Consider the following 18,266-nt stretch of genomic DNA (forward strand, 5'->3'; position numbering starts at 1 on the left):
TATAGATGCTTTCATCAACAAATCAAAATAATTAATATATGAGTTTAATTTATATATATATATTGTTATTGCTTATATTATAATATATGTAATATTAAATTTTAATTTTAGTATAGTACTTAGCCGTCAATACACACACATTGCATGAGAATAATAGTTATATACATAAAATAATATAATATTTTTTAAATTGTGTTTAATTAATTTAATTTGAAATGAAAGAAAATTTATATAAATATTAAATATATAACTCTATAGATATATCATATGTAGTATTGATTTGTAATGCCCGAGATTTAATTGCTGTAATCAGACGTTGATTAATTGACAGAATTGAGGTTATAGGAACTCAAATGAAGAAGCAGGGCATCGTTACATATAAGCCAAGATGTTGGACCGAACATCTCGCGCCCGGGCGGTAGAAAAGAACCGCCCGAGCGCCAATGCACCATGAGTTTGGACAGAATGTTTGGCGCCCGAGCGGTAGAATATTACCGTCCGAGCGCCAGGAGATGTTCAGCCGAGTATCTCGACAGAAACTTCCGCGCCCGAGCGGTAAAGATTAACCGCCCGAGCGCCGAGCAAGCGCCCGGGCGGGATTTATAACCGCCCGAGCGCCAACCAGATTGAGGAAAAGCTAACACGTTGCTTGGACATGCAACGTGTGAATATATATATGTATACAAACCTTCAGAATTCAGTAGAAAAGGAGGAGAGAAATCGAGAAGCCTCCAGAAATTCTTACGCCTTTATATTTCGATCCGTCCGTCTGATTTTGAATCCGAATTTGGTACTGTGTTCCTATCGACGCAGGCTTCAACTGGACGTAAGTTTTGCTACGTTTAAATATGATTTGAAATTATTGTATTGTCAGAATCTGATAGGATCCATATATGATGTTCTTGACATGTTAGACATCGTATAATCGAAATCGGACTTAATAATAGATACCATATGGAATTTTTATGATTTTCAGAGTTGAGTTGATTGAGATTTGATATCAGAATTGAATTGTTATCAAATATGAGATGTTGGAATTGATATCTGACTGATATGGTAGTGCTGGATATATTGAAATTATGACATTATATTGTTGAAACAGAATTTGATTTAATTCTGATTATATCCAGTATTGATTGAGTGGTGTATTGATGCCATACCCTCAATATTGTTATTGTTAGATTGAGTATTGACAGGCTTTGAGTTCGAGACTTCAACAAAGTCAGGGTATCAGAAAGAAAGGTATAGATTAATGTTGAGGGCCTTGGAGCACTGAGGTACGACTATTACTTGGGATGTATTTAAAACTGAGTTTTATCAAAGAATTTCCTAGTGTCGTACAGGAAAGACAAGGGGGCGGCGTTTGGTAATTTGACACAGGGTTAGCTGAACATTGAAGAATATGTGACCAATTTCTCTACCTTGTTGAAGTTTGCTCCCCATGTGGCTGGAAATGACGAAGCCGTTGCTGATCAGTTTATCAATGGCTTGAATCCCGATATATTTACATTGGTGAACACAGGGCGACCGAATAACTTTGCTGATGCCATGAATAGAGCAAAAGGCGCTGAATCGGGCCTGATAAGGCATAGAGGAGCTGCAGATGTTCCTCCCGCACCGAGACCACAGCAACCATCTCCCCGATTCGAGAGTGATAGTAGCAGTGGAGGAAAGAAAGATTTTCTGAAGGCTGGAGGAAAGCAGTTTAAGAAGTTTGGCAGCAGTTCTTCTAGCTCCAGTGGTTCCAAACAGAGTTACACCGGAGGTTACTATGGAAATTGTGGAGGGAGACATTCCACTGAGCAATGCCAAGGAGTACTTGGTAGTTGGCACTTCTGCAAACAACAGGGACATTTTGCCAGAGTGTGTCCACAGAAGGGTTCTCAAAGATCCCAGGGAGCCGAATCATCTGGATCAGCGGCACAGTGGAGTAGACGATCAGCTGCTGTTCATTCATTTCAGCCAGCACCATCTCAGTCACAGCAGAGGCCACGAGGAAGTCAAACAGTTGGCCAGCCTCCTAGACAGCAGGCCGGAGTATTTGCTTTGACTGAGGAGCAGGCGTTTATTTTTGAACGATTTGCATTGAGTCATGCATTACCTGTTGAGTTTTTATCTAATGTAGTATATCTCTTTACTGGTTGGGGAGAGTTTTTATAGCAATGAATTCTGTAAAATATCGTATACTACAATAGGATGAGAATGAGATTGAGTTAGATTGTCTGGTAGCTGGTATTGTACTAGTGTTGTCTGATTTTGGGATTGCATTACTGATATTGATATGCTGATCAAGTACAGAGCTACCCTAGATTAGTTCCAGAAGATGGTGAGAATCGGACCTGAGATGGCCAAAGGATGAATATTGTACGATAAGGATTCTAGATTGAGAATTCCTTTGATAATCTGTACTATCTATGATTCGATTATTACAAAAAGGAGCAAAGAGACTCCTTATGTATTCAGTTGATTTACTGAAGTTGAGTCTATCATTGGCTGATTTACCAATGATATGAAAGTTATTGATGTTTCCCCAGATAAGACTTTAGATTTGATTTCAGTCAGAGAGATTGATTTTAACCTTGACTTGATATCAGAAACTGTTTAAGTGGTGAATCCTGGTGGAGACAGATTTCATTCAAGGTATGTTATATCTGAAGATGATGTATCTATTGATTTCAGCAGAATTAAACCGTAATTAGTTGGCCGAGATGGATATCAGTGTTAGATATTTGCGATTTTATGAGTTAGCAGATCAGTACCGATGAGTGATGTTTTGAATCTGATTGAATATTGCTGTTATTCTGAATCCGTGTTCGAATCAGATAGTAGACAGTGGGGGAATTTATATTGTACAGTCCGAGCCAGAGCTGATTTTGAAATATAAGCAGCTCAGAAAGTTGATCAGAATGTACAGAACTAGATAGCGAGGGTTAGAGCAAGACATCGATCCGAGTATCAGGTTCGTGACAATGTTCTGTATGTAAATAATTGTATTGTTGTGCCAAATGTTTCGGAGTTGAAACGATAGATACTATCAGAAGCGCACAACATTCGATTCAGTATTCATCCTGGTGGCAAGAAAATGTATAATGATTTGAAAAGACAGTTTTGGTGGGAAACAAATGAAAGCTGATATTGCTAAATTTGTAGCCAAATGTCTGAATTGCCAACAGGTGAAGGCTGAAAGAAAGAAACCCGGAGGATTGTTACAGAGTTTGTCCATTCCTGAATGGAAATGGGATCACATTTCCATGGATTTTGTAACGCAGTTACCATGTTCCTCCAGAGGTTGCGATGCGATTTGGGTTGTGATTGACAGATTGACCAAATCCGCATGCTTTATTCTGTACAAGATGACGTACAGACATGACTAGATGGCTAAGATTTATGTCAAAAAGGTAGTCAGACTGCATAGAGTGCCGAAGTAGATTGTAGCAGACCATGATCCTCGGTTTACATCGCACTTCTGGCAGAATTAACAGCAGATTTTTGATACGAAGTTACATTTTAGTACTGCATATCATCCATAGACCGATGGATAGTCTGAGCAGACGATCCAAACATTGGAAGATATGCTGAGAGCAGCAGTGCTTGATTTTAGCACTAGCTGGCAAGATATATTGCCACTTGGTGAGTTTCGTACAACAGTAGCTATCAGACGAGTATGGAGATGGCTCCTTTCGAAGCGTTGTACGGAAAGAGGTGTTGATCCCCTCTTTATTAGAATGATATCTCCGAGGTTCCTGAGACTGGACCTGATATGACTAGAGATATGATTGAAAAAGTAAAGCTAATTCAAAAGAGAATGAAGGCAGCCCAAGACAGACAAGCCAATTATGCCAATGTCCGACGACGACTGTTGGTATTTGAGGCTGGTGACTGAGTATTTTTGAAAATTTCACCTTTCAGAGGAGTTGTCAGATTTGGCAAGAAAGAGAAATTGTCCCCACGATATATTGGTCCATATGAGATTTTTGAGAAGATAGGAGATCGTGCCTATCGATTCGAATTACCGCCTTCTTTATCTGGAATACACGATGTCTTTCATGTATCGTTATTGAGGAAATATCTCTCTGATGCGTCACATGTTATTCAGCCAGACGAAGCCGAACTGGACGAGACACTGAGTTATTTCGAGAAGCCGATTCAGATTCTTGATCGGAAGGAAAAACACCTCAGAATGAAGACTATTCCGTTTGTGAAATTTCAATGGAATCGTTATGATACTGAAGAAACTATTTGTAAAACAAAATCCGAGATGAGATAAAGATTCTAGAATTGTTTTATTGAGGTAAGTTTTCTGTTAGCCTTTGTATACATTTCTTCCTGGTTTGATATGATTCCCTATGATATGATCTGATTGCCTGGGATTTCGAGGACGAAATCATATCTAAGGGGGGGAGAAAAGTAATGCCCGAGATTTAATTGCTGTAATCAGACGTTGATTAATTGACAGAATTGAGGTTATAGGAACTCAAATGAAGAAGCAGGGCATCGTTACATATAAGCCAAGATGTTGGACCGAACATCTCGCGCCCGAGCGGTAGAAAAGAACCGCCCGAGCTCCAATGCACCATGAGTTTGGACATAATGTTTGGCGCCCGAGGGGTAGAATATTACCGCCCGAGCGCCAGGAGATGTTCAGCCGAGTATCTCGACAGAAACTTCCGCGCCCGAGCGGTAAAGATTAACCACCCGAGCGCCGAGCAAGCGCCCGGGCGGGAATTTATAACCGCCCGAGCGCCAACCAGATTGAGGAAAAGCTAACACGTTGCTTGGACATGCAACGTGTGAATATATATATGTATACAAACCTTCAGAATTCAGTAGAAAAGGAGGAGAGAAATCGAGAAGCCTCCAGAAACTCTTACGCCTTTATATTTCGATCCGTCCGTCTGATTTTGAATCCGACTTTGGTACTGTGTTCCTATCGACGCAGGCTTCAACTGGACGTAAGTTTTGCTACGTTTAAATATGATTTGAAATTATTGTATTGTCAGAATCTGATAGGATTCATATATGATGTTCTTGACATGTTAGACATCGTATAATCGAAACCGGACTGAAGAATAGATACCATATGGAATTGTTATGATTTTCAGAGTTGAGTTGATTGAGATTTGATATCAGAATTGAATTGTTATCAAATATGAGATGTTGGAATTGATATCTGACTGATATGGTAGTGCTGGATATATTGAAATTATGACATTATATTGTTGAAACAGAATTTGATTTAATTCTGATTATATCCAGTATTGATTGAGTGGTGTATTGATTCCATACCCTCAATATTGTTATTGTTAGATTGAGTATTGACAAGCTTTGAGTTCGAGACTTCGACAGAGTCTGAGTATCAGAAAGAAAGGTGTAGATTAATGTTGAGTTGGGATTGCACAACTCGAGTGAGGTTTGACTCGAGTTTCCCTAAATCACATACTTAGTTTATTGCATTAATATTTGTAACTGATGAGATTGATGTTTGTAGTCTATTGATTTATAGCCACTGCATGTATTGACTACTGATTGTTTAGTCATTGGCTGATTCGTCTAGTTATCGATTGATTCGTCTAAACTTTGGCTGATTCGCTTAATTACTGGCTGATTCGTCTAGTTATCGGCTGATTCGCTTAATTCTTGACTGATTCGTCAATTCTGCGGCTGTTTCGCCCAGACACTGGATATATGAATTATATCGATGCCGTTTAGGGTTGATTCATTCCTATCGACTGAGATTCGATATAATTATCAATATCCAGACATTGGGATCCCTAGGTTAGAGTTGAGTCGAGTCTGAGACGATGCGTTGTTTGAGTCGAGGCTGTGATGACTAGTTGATTTACAGTTTTATATCATTCATGTTTGTTGATTTGCTACATGTTAATGATAACTGTTATATGCCTTTGTATATGTGTCTATATGATTGTATGTTTACATTGTTTATACGGGGATTTATTCTCACCGGAGTTATCCGGCTGTTGTCTTGTTTTGTATGTGTGCATGACAACAGGTGGGGCTGGATCAGGGTCAAGAAGAAGATGAGAGAAGACAGTTAGCGTGGAGATCCGGACTTAGGAGTATATCTGTTATATTGCTTGAGATGTAGTGAAGAAACAGTAGCTATTATGATTTATGATTGTACAGGACTTGTACTTAGATCTGAATAGTGATCTTATAAATGAGATAGGACTTATTTCATATGCTGCGTACTCTCGTATTTTAAAAAAAAAATTAGACCCTGTTTATTTTAATTTATTAATTATTCCCAGAAAGTGATTAAGAACTGAATTAAGTTCGGGTCCCCACAACAGGTGGTATCAGAGCGATAGATCCTTTAGACTGAGATAGAAGCTAGTGAGCGGGGTAGATTGAGTTTTCTATCCTTGCTTGTGATTGCTAGCATGATTTAATGCTTTATATAATACATGTTACTTGACTTATCTGATTTGATTGTGTAATATGTATTATTGGGAACGAATTTGAACCGATTCTCGATCAGCAGTAAGATGATCGGAGGAGGGAACTGAAGTGAAACAGGTTTATTGGATTGGGGTACTAAACCATTTGATTATCAGATATGCCTCCTCGAAGAATACCAGAACTGGGTAGCACATCGAATCCTCCAATGGATGTGACAGCAACTCCGATGGAAACGTTATTGAAAAGGTTTCAGTCATTCAAACCACCGACTCTGAAGGGTACTGAGACATCAGTTGAATGTGAGAGTTGGTTAGATAACATTGAGATGTTGTTTGATTCACTGGATTACAGTGATGAGCGCCGAATTAAATTGATTGGGCACCAGTTGCTTGATGTTGCAAAGAACTGGTGGATTACGATGAAGAGGGCCTTGGAGCACCGAGGTACGACTATTACTTGGGATGTATTTAAAACTAAGTTTTATCAAAGATTTTTCCCAGTGTCGTACAGGAAAGACAAGGGGGCGGAGTTTGCTAATTTGAGACAAGGTCAGCTGAACATTGAAGAATATGTGACCAAGTTCTCTACCTTGTTGAAGTTTGCTCCCCATGTGGCTGGAAATGACGAAGCCGTTGCTGATCAGTTCATCAATGGCTTGAATCCCGATATATTTACATTGGTGAACACAGGGCGACCGAATAACTTTGCCGATGCCATGAATAGAGCAAAAGGCACTGAAGCGGGCCTGATAAGGCAGAGAGGAGCTGCAGATGTTCCTCCCGCACCGAGACCACAACAACCATCTCCCCGATTCGAGAGTGATAGTAGCAGTGGTGGAAAGAAAGATTTTCTGAAGGCTGGAGGAAAGCAGTTTAAGAAGTTTGGCGGCGGTTCTTCTAGCTCCAGTGGTTCCAAACAGAGTTACACCGGAGCTTACTGCGGAAATTGTGGAGGGAGACATTCCACTGAGCAATGCCAAGGAGTACTTGGTAGTTGGCACTTCTGCAAAGAACAGGGACATTTTGCCAGAGTGTGTCCACAGAAGGGTTCTCAAAGATCCCAGGGAGCCGAATCATCTGGATCAGCGGCACAGTGGAGTAGACGATCAGCTGCTGTTCATTCATTTCAGCCAGCACCATCTCAGTCACAGCAGAGGCCAGGAGGAAGTCAAACAGTTGGCCAGCCTCCTAGACAGCAGGCCGGAGTATTTGCTTTGACTGAGGAGCAGGCTCAGGAAGCACCAGATGATGATGTTGCAGGTAACTGTTCTTGATGTAGTTATCCTGCTTTTGTATTGATGAATACGGATGCTTCCCATACGTTTATTTTTCAACGATTTGCATTGAGTCATGCATTACCTGTTGAGTTTTTATCTACTGTAGTATATCTCTTTACTGGTTGGGGAGAGTTTTTATAGCAGTGAATTCTGTAAAATATCGTATACTACAATAGGATGAGAATGAGATTGAGTTAGATCGTCTGGTAGCTGGTATTGTACTAGTGTTGTCTGATTTTGGGATTGCATTACTGATATTGATATGCTGATCAAGTACAGAGCTACCCTAGATTAGTTCCAGAAGATGGTGAGAATCGGACCTGAGATGGCCAAAGGATGAATATTGTACGATAAGGATTCTAGATTGAGAATTCCTTTGATAATCTGTACTATCTATGATTCGATTATTACAGAAAGGAGCAGAGAGAATCCTTATGTATTCAGTTGATTTACTGAAGTTGAGTCTATCATTGGCTGATTTACCAATGATATGAAAGTTATTGATGTTTCCCCAGATAAGACTTTAGATTTGATTTCAGTCAGAGAGATTGATTTTAACCTTGACTTGATATCAGAAACTGTTGAAATGGTGAATCCTGGTGGAGACAGATTTCATTCAAGGTATGTTATATCTGAAGATGATGTATCTATTGATTTCAGCAGAATTAAACCGTAATTAGTTGGCCGAGATGGATATCAGTGTTAGATATTTGCGATTTTATGAGTTAGCAGATCAATACCGATGAGTGATGTTTTGAATCTGATTGAATATTGCTGTTATTCTGAATCCGTGTTCGAATCAGATAGTAGACAGTGGGGGAATTTATATTGTACAGTCCGACCCAGAGCTGATTTTGAAATATAAGCATCTCAGAAAGTTGATCAGAATGTACAGAACTAGATAGCGAGGGTTAGAGCAAGACTTCGATCCGAGTATCAGGTTCGTGACAATGTTCTGTATGTAAATAATTGTATTGTTGTGCCAAATGTTTCGGAGTTGAAACGATAGATACTATCAGAAGCGCACAACATTCGATTCAGTATTCATCCTGGTGGCAAGAAAATGTATAATGATTTGAAAAGACAGTTTTGGTGGGAAACAAATGAAAGCTGATATTGCTAAATTTGTAGCCAAATGTCTGAATTGCCAACAGGTGAAGGCTGAAAGAAAGAAACCCGGAGGATTGTTACAGAGTTTGTCCATTCCTGAATGGAAATGGGATCACATTTCCATGGATTTTGTAACGCAGTTACCATGTTCCTCCAGAGGTTGCGATGCGATTTGGGTTGTGATTGACAGATTGACCAAATCCGCATGCTTTATTCTGTACAAGATGACGTACAGACATGACTAGATGGCTAAGATTTATGTCAGAAAGGTAGTCAGACTGCATAGAGTGCCGAAGTCGATTGTAGCAGACCATGATCCTCGGTTTACATCGCACTTCTGGCAGAATTAACAGCAGATTTTGGATACGAAGTTACATTTTAGTACTGCATATCATCCATAGACCGATGGATAGTCTGAGCAGACGATCCAAACATTGGAAGATATGCTGAGAGCAGCAGTGCTTGATTTTAGCACTAGCTGGCAAGATATATTGCCACTTGGTGAGTTTCGTACAACAATAGCTATCAGACGAGTATGGAGATGGCTCCTTTCGAAGCGTTGTACGGAAAGAGGTGTCGATCCCCTCTTTATTAGAATGATATCTCTGAGGTTCCTGAGACTGGACCTGATATGACTAGAGATATGATTGAAAAAGTGAAGCTAATTCAAAAGAGAATGAAGGCAGCCCAAGACAGACAAGCCAATTATGCCAATGTCAGACGACGACTGTTGGTATTTGAGGCTGGTGACTGAGTATTTTTGAAAATTTCACCTTTCATAGGAGTTGTCAGATTTGGCAAGAAAGAGAAATTGTCTCCACGATATATTGGTCCATATGAGATTCTTGAGAAGATAGGAGATCGTGCCTATCGATTCGCATTACCGTCTTCTTTATCTAGAATACATGATGTCTTTCATGTATCGTTATTGAGGAAATATCTCTCTGATGCGTCACATGTTATTCAGCCATACGAAGCCGAACTGGACGAGACACTGAGTTATTTCGAGAAGCCGATTCAGATTCTTGATCGGAAGGAAAAACACCTTAGAATGAAGACTATTCCGTTTGTGAAATTTCAATGGAATCGTTATGATACTGAAGAAACTATTTGTAAAACAAAATCCGAGATGAGATAAAGATTCTAGAATTGTTTTATTGAGGTAAGTTTTCTGTTAGCCTTGGTATACATTTCTTCCTGGTTTGATATGATTCCCTATGATATGATCTGATTGCCTGGGATTTCGAAGACGAAATCATATCTAAGGGGGGGAGAAATGTAATGCCCGAGATTTAATTGCATTAATCAGACGTTGATTAATTGACAGAATTGAGGTTATAGGAACTCAAATGAAGAAGCAGGGCATCGTTACATATAAGCCAAGATGTTGGACCGAACATCTCGCGCCCGGGCGGTAGAAAAGAACCGCCCGAGCGCCAATGCACCATGAGTTTGGACAGAATGTTTGGCGCCCGAGCGGTAGAATATTACCGCCCGAGTGCCAGGAGATGTTCAGCCGAGTATCACGACAGAAACTTCCGCACCCGAGCGGTAAAGATTAACCGCCCGAGCGCCGAGCAAGCGCCCGGGCGGGAATTTATAACCGCCCGAGCGCCAACCAGATTGAGGAAAAGCTAACACGTTGCTTGGACATGCAACGCGTGAATATATATATGTATACAAACCTTCAGAATTCAGTAGAAAAGGAGGAGAGAAATCGAGAAGCCTCCAGAAATTCTAACGCCTTTATATTTCGATCCGTCCGTCTGATTTTGAATCCGAATTTGGTACTGTGTTCCTATCGACGCAGGCTTCAACTGGACGTAAGTTTTGCTACGTTTAAATATGATTTGAAATTATTGTATTGTCAGAATCTGATAGGATTCATATATGATGTTCTTGACATGTTAGACATCGTATAATCGAAACCGGACTGAAGAATAGATACCATATGGAATTGTTATGATTTTCAGAGTTGAGTTGATTGAGATTTGATATCAGAATTGAATTGTTATCAAATATGAGATGTTGGAATTGATATCTGACTGATACGGTAGTGCTGGATATATTGAAATTATGACATTATATTGTTGAAACAGAATTTGATTTAATTCTGATTATATCCAGTATTGATTGAGTGGTGTATTGATTCCATACCCTCAATATTGTTATTGTCAGATTGAGTACTGACAGGCTTTGTGTTCGAGACTTCGACAGAGTCTGAGTATCAGAAAGAAAGGTGTAGATTAATGTTGAGTTTGGATTGCACAACTCGAGTGAGGTTTGACTCGAGTTTCTCTAAATCACATACTTAGTTTATTGCATTAATATTTGTAACTGATGAGATTGATGTTTGTAGTCTATTGATTTATAGCCACTGCATGTATTGACTACTGATTGTTTAGTCATTGGCTGATTCGTCTAGTTATCGACTGATTCGTCTAAACTTTGGCTGATTCACTTAATTACTGGCTGATTCGTCTAGTTATCGGTTGCTTCGCTTAATTCTTGACTGATTCGTCAATTCTGCGGCTGTTTCGGCCAGACACTGGATATATGAATTATATCGATGCCGTTTAGGGTTGATTCATTCCTATCGACTGAGATTCGATATAATTATCAATATCCAGACATTGGGATCCCTAGGTTAGAGTGGAGTCGAGTCGAGTCTGAGACGACGCGTTGTTTGAGTCGAGGCTGTGATGACTAGTTGATTTACAGTTTTATATCATTCATGTTTGTTGATTTGCTACATGGTAATGATAACTATTATATGCCTTTGTATATGTTTCTATATGATTGCATGTTTACATTGTTTATACTGGGATTTATTCTCACCGGAGTTATCCGGCTGTTGTCTTGTTTTGTATGTGTGCATGACAACAGGTGGGGCTGGATCAGGGTCAAGAAGAAGATGAGAGAAGACAGTTAGCGTGGAGATCCGGACTTAGGAGTATATCTGTTATATTACTTGAGATGTAGTGAAGAAACAGTAGCTATTATGATTTATGATTGTACAGGACTTGTACTTAGATCTGAATAGTGATCTTGTAAATGAGATAGGACTTATTTCATATGCTGCGTACTCTCGTATTTTAAAAAAAAATTAGACCCTGTTTATCTTAATTTATTAATTATTCCCAGAAAGTGATTAAGAACTGAATTAAGTTCGGGTCCCTACATGATTAATTTTTATATAAGAAGAGGTTTAAAAAAAAAAAACTTAGGGAGATATATATATATATATATATATTGTTTTTGGTTATATTATAATATAGATTTTAGATGGATGTATTTGGCCTTTTTTTTTTGTTATTTTTATAGATTACTTATGGAACATTTAGATTTAATAATGCACCAAATATTTAATATTTAACTTTAATATAATAATATGGGCAGTCAATACATATACATTGCGTGGCATAATTGAAAATTGTTAGATAAATCATGTATCTAAATATAATGGATGTGAAATATATCGTCTAAAAAGAATAAAATAAAGTCTCTATCAATAGAGTTAATGATTTTTGACAGAATGCATTTGATAACGATATCGATCATTTTTCGAACTGTGAACATGAATTAACTGATCTTCCGAAACTGTTCAGTTATGGGACTATGCAGTTGAGGAGTGTTTAAAATATTTGATATATACTACTCATATCAAGAATGTGCATTTTCGGTAGCTCATCACATAAGAACTCCAAAATTAAGCGTGCTTGACTTGCGGCAATTTTGGGTGGTGACCCCTGAGAAATTTCCTAGGGTGCGTGTGAGTGAGGACATAAGCACGCTGAAAAGACTCGTCTTGGTACAGTGAGGACAGTCGTCGAATTTGGAGTATTACAGTGAAAATGTGGTTGAAATAATGAAATAATGATTCATTCGTACAATAGAATTTACTATTAGTTGATAAAGTTAAAATAAATGCATAATAATTATTGCAAATTATAGAATAAATCCTCCATCCAAAAATAATGGATGTAAAATCCACCGTCTAAAAAGAATAAAATAAAGTCTATATCAACAGAGTTAATGATTTTTGACATATTGCATTTGATAATGATATCGATCATTTTTCGGACCGAGGAAATGTGGTTGAAATAATGATTCATTGATATAATACAATTTGCTATTAGTTGATAAAGTTAAAATAAATAATACAATTTACTATTAGTTGACAAAGTTAAAGTAAAATGCATAATAATTATTGCAAATTATGGGACAAATACTCTATCCAAATATTAGTTGACAAAGTTAAAGTAAAATGCATAATAAATAATACAATTTACCACCTCGGCTGCCGGACCGCCGCCGGATCGTCGGACCGCCGTCGCACAGCCATCGTCTTACCACCGTCGCCGTACCACCGCCGGACCGCGCCGCCCATCGGCCGCCGACCATCTCTGTCGTCGGACCACCGCCGGAATGCCGGACCGCCGCCGCCGAAGTGGAAGAAGAAAAAGAAAGAAGAAAGGACAATTTTGTCTTTTAAAAGAAAATTCTAAATTATCCTACACTTAAAAATCTTACCAAACAGAATACTATTTTACACCATATGTTAAATTTCTACGACAATCATTTTTTTATCATTTACATACTAATAATTAGTTTATTTTATCCTCCAACCAAACACAACCTTAGTATATTACGTTGTAATAATTGAGTTGGATTACCGGAAATTATCATGCTTTAGGTATAATGATTTACGTAGTATATATATATTGTGTTTCTTGTTTTTAATTACTCCATTTTTTAGACTATGTCACAGGTCATTTTAGTTTGTAAATACTTTATAAATTAACCTAACAAAGAAAAATCGAGTATGATTATGGAATTACTTGAAAAAGTAATAATTATATTTTACGAGGACAAAAAGAAAAGGAGTGTGGTTGTACTGGACAACAGGGGTCAACGGATTCGTGGCATAAAGTGAGAGCTGGTCCCCTAAATATTTCCCGACTTTTCCCGTTGAAAATATGAAAAATATTTGTGTTGAAAATTATAATGTTGAATGTTGAAAATTAGGTAAAATTAAGTGTTGAATATTGAAAATTAGTGTGTGATGATGTATATAATGATGAAATTGTTTTTGGATTGTTTTCCAAAAAAATCCTATAAATAGGTCTCCATTTGTAAAGATTTGATACAATTGAGTAGAGAGAAAAATATTATAAAGTGTGTAGTTAGGTAAATTTTGAGGGGGGATGGGTTTTGCTGCTTTCCTTTTTTTTCCTTTTAATTAATTTTTTTTTCAGCTTTTCAATGATTTTTTACAATGCGGAAAAAATAGATAAAATCAATGTTAGAATATTTAGGTTGGATAAATATTAGAGGAGGGAAAATATTTTCCCTCCATATAAAAAATGACATTATAATCTAATATGTTTTTTTTATTTTACATATTATTAATTTTTTACAAGTGTCATAATTAATTATTTATTACAATATTTAATTAAAAATGTCTACAGAAAAGTGTCACAATAGCCATTTATTGTTGTAGTGAATGGTTCATAACTTCTTAATTTTGAATTATGTATTTAATGGGTCATACTTTAAAAGGGGAGATAGGGCCGAGCAATCTCAAAACAATATTAACATTTTCACGATTAAGTTTGAAATTTCTTGTGAAAAATAAATTAATTGTTTCTCAAATTATTTAATTATTTCAAAGAGCTTATTCTATATATAAGTTAATATAAGTATTGTAAACATATATTTGACCGTGTTAGTAAGTAGAGTTGGTGAGGGTTTGATTAATTAGTAAGTGCTTATACATTATCGAACGTTCGATTCTTCGTATCAATATTTTCGTCTGTTGCACAAAGTTCGTGAAATGCTGACAACTATATTAGTTCAAGGATTTTGCGTACGGAAAATTAACGATCACGTATTCTATCGTCATAAAAAAAATAGATGTTTTAAAAATCATTTTACGGCAGGTCTATTATGTAAAAAATCATATTAATTTAACTATTTACGAACAAAAATTCAGTATTTCCCGATAATGAATCAGTTTAAATGCTTGCTCCTGTCCTTTTTAGAGAAGTAGTGGTCCCGAAAAACCAAATAATGCTATTGGAGTTAAATTTTAATTATTCCTATTACGAAATAAATTAAATGCAAAACTACCAAAAAAAAAGAAAAAATTAATTGTAGGACAATAAAATCTTTTTATACTAAATATTCATGTACATTCTTAGGTATCCACACGTTTTTGGTTAAGAAGATAAATTTAATCCAAAATATAAATATTGGAAACGATGATAAATTTATTTTACATGATAAAATGGCATACCCATATTATTTGAATTGTTATGCTTTTCAACGTTAACTCTCTCATTCACGTGCATACTCAGGCATTCTTCCAAAGAAATTAAGTATAGAAATTAAGTATATACTCCAGTGTTCGAGTTGATAGAGTAAATGAACGTATTCAATGATCAGATGTTCGATTTTCATTACCAACATTTTCTCGAGCTAGCATATGGGGCTCTCGACTCTCGCAGCGGAAACGTGATTTGAAAAATGACGACGAACCGGGCCCAAGAATAAATTTTTTCAAAAAAATACTTGATATTAATTTTATATAATATCAAAATAAAATACCAAATAATTTATAGTAGTCGAGAAACCACAATCATATGACTTTACCCATCAAATTTTAAATATTTTACAAATATAATTTTACTAAATTTTTTTAAAGGACTAGACGTGCATAAGCAGCTAGAAATTTGAATCAGTTGCATTCCTCTAGAGAAACTAGGGCAGGACCTTTTATATAAGGTAACCACACATATATCTGGAAGCCTAATCACATCCTCACCTGATCACCAACAAAACATATAAGGTAACCACCTTCGAAGAGGTAAGCAATAGCCCAGCATGATAATAAAACCGAAAGAAAAACAACATGCAATATATATATATATATATATATGAATGCAATCTATGATCAAGGTATATCATGATATCCACATGCATGAGTAATCAGAATAATGGAAGCTTCACAAACAGCTCGAGCAATAGACAAGACTTGACTACACTCTCGTAGAGACCACTCCTTCGCCAGTCTATTATCATGTGTCTGTTAGCTCGTCAGGAACTAAAGACATATTGCGCCTTATCGACCTACAACATCTATTTCCAGCTAATTAATCCCAGCTTCGTACAATCTCGACAATCACCTCGATCATACACACAATATCAATCATCAATGAGATCAAGACTCAAAATGTAATGCAATGTCGTGTCATGCATCGATGCTATATATATGCATAAAATATGTATGTTCAACTCATTCCGTTAAACACTAGAAAACTTAGCATGTATGTAACATTTGGTCTTATCTCAATAAATATCAGTCCCAAAGTTCAAAATATTCAATAAATATATCCTAAAATAAAACGACTCTTTAATCAAATCCTTTTTAACAAATCTACTATCCAAAAGATACGTATCAAATTCACTTGATATTCATAATCCTTTTTAAGGGATTTATTCATATGTCCAAATTCATATGAAGAAAATTAGAGAAAATCAAAGTGGTAGAAATTACAAGTTATATGGATAATATAGAATGTTTAACCAACTCACCAAATATGTAATATTAAATTTTAACTTTAGTATAGTACTTAGCCGTCAATACACACACATTGCATGAGAATAATAGTATATACATAAAATGATATAATATTTTTTAAATTGTGTATAAATAGTTTAATTTGAAATGAAAGAAAATTTATATAAATATATAACTCTATAAATATATCTTATGAAATATTAATTATTTTTATATAAGAAGAGATTAAAAATAAAATAAAAAAACTTATGGAGAATAAAGGTGATAGAAATTGGAATGTATAAGGATATTTATAGATGCTTTCATCAAAAAATCAAAATAATTAATATATGAGTTTAATTTATATATATATATTGTTATTGCTTATATTATAATATATGTAATATTAAATTTTAATTTTAGTATAGTACTTAGCCGTCAATACACACACATTGCATGAGAATAATAGTTATATACATAAAATAATATAATATTTTTTAAATTGTGTTTAATTAATTTAATTTGAAATGAAAGAAAATTTATATAAATATTAAATATATAACTCTATAGATATATCATATGTAGTATTGATTAATTTTTATATAAGAAGAGATTAAAAAAAAAAAAACTTAGGGAGATATATATATATATATATATATATATATATATTGTTATTGGTTATATTATAATATAGATTTTAGATGGATGTATTTGGGCTTTTTTTTAGTTATTTTTATAGATTATTTATGGAACATTTAGATTTAATAATGCACCAAATATTTAATATTTAACTTTAATATAATAACATGGGCAGTCAATACATTTACATCATAATTGCAAATTGTTAGACAAATCATGCATCTAAATATAATGGATGTGAAATATATCGTCTAAAAAGAATAAAATAAAGTATCTATCAATAGAGTTAATGATTTTTGACAGAATATATTTGATAACGATATCGATCATTTTTCGAACTGTGAACATGAATTAACCGATCTTCCGAAACTGTTCAGTTATGGGACTATGCAGTTGAGGAGTGTTTAAAATATTTGATATGTACTACTCATATCAAGAATGTGCATTTTCGGTAGCTCATCACATAAGAACTCCAAAGTTAAGCGAGCTTGACTTGCGGCAATTTTGGGTGGTGACCCCTGAGAAATTTCCTAGGGTGCGTGTGAGTGAGGACATAAGCACGCTGAAAAGACTCGTCTTGGTACAGTGAGGACAGTCGTCGAATTTGGAGTATTACAATGGAAATGTGGTTGAAATAATGAAATAATGAAATAATGATTCATTTGTACAATAGAACTTACTATTAGTTGATAAAGTTAAAATAAATAATATAATTTACTATTAGTTGATAAAGTTAAAATAAATGCATAATAATTATTGCAAATTATAGAATAAATCCTCCATCCAAAAATAATGGATGTAAAATCCACCGTCTAAAAAGAATAAAATAAAGTCTATATCAACAGAGTTAATGATTTTTGACATATTGCATTTGATCATGATATCGATCATTTTTCGGACAGAGAAAATGTGGTTGAAATAATGATTCATTGGTACAATACAATTTGCTATTAGTTGATAAAGTTAAAATAAATAATACAATTTACTATTAGTTGACAAAGTTAAAGTTAAATGCATAATAATTATTGCAAATTATGGGACAAATACTCTATCCAAAAATCATATGACTAAAATCTAAAATTTATCAACTTACAAAAACAAAATACTTATTTTTCTGATCGTGGATCCATATCTCCCTTCTAGAGGATGTACAAATCTATATTGAAACTCGCAGGTGCGAGCTACAATTCATGGAAGCAAATTGATGTCGTCATCTGGATAGATGATTTTATGCTACACGGGTGGAAATCACCTGGTGCA

This window comes from Primulina tabacum, chromosome 12 (genome assembly GCF_025594145.1).
Source record: "Primulina tabacum isolate GXHZ01 chromosome 12, ASM2559414v2, whole genome shotgun sequence".
NCBI lineage: Eukaryota > Viridiplantae > Streptophyta > Magnoliopsida > Lamiales > Gesneriaceae > Primulina > Primulina tabacum.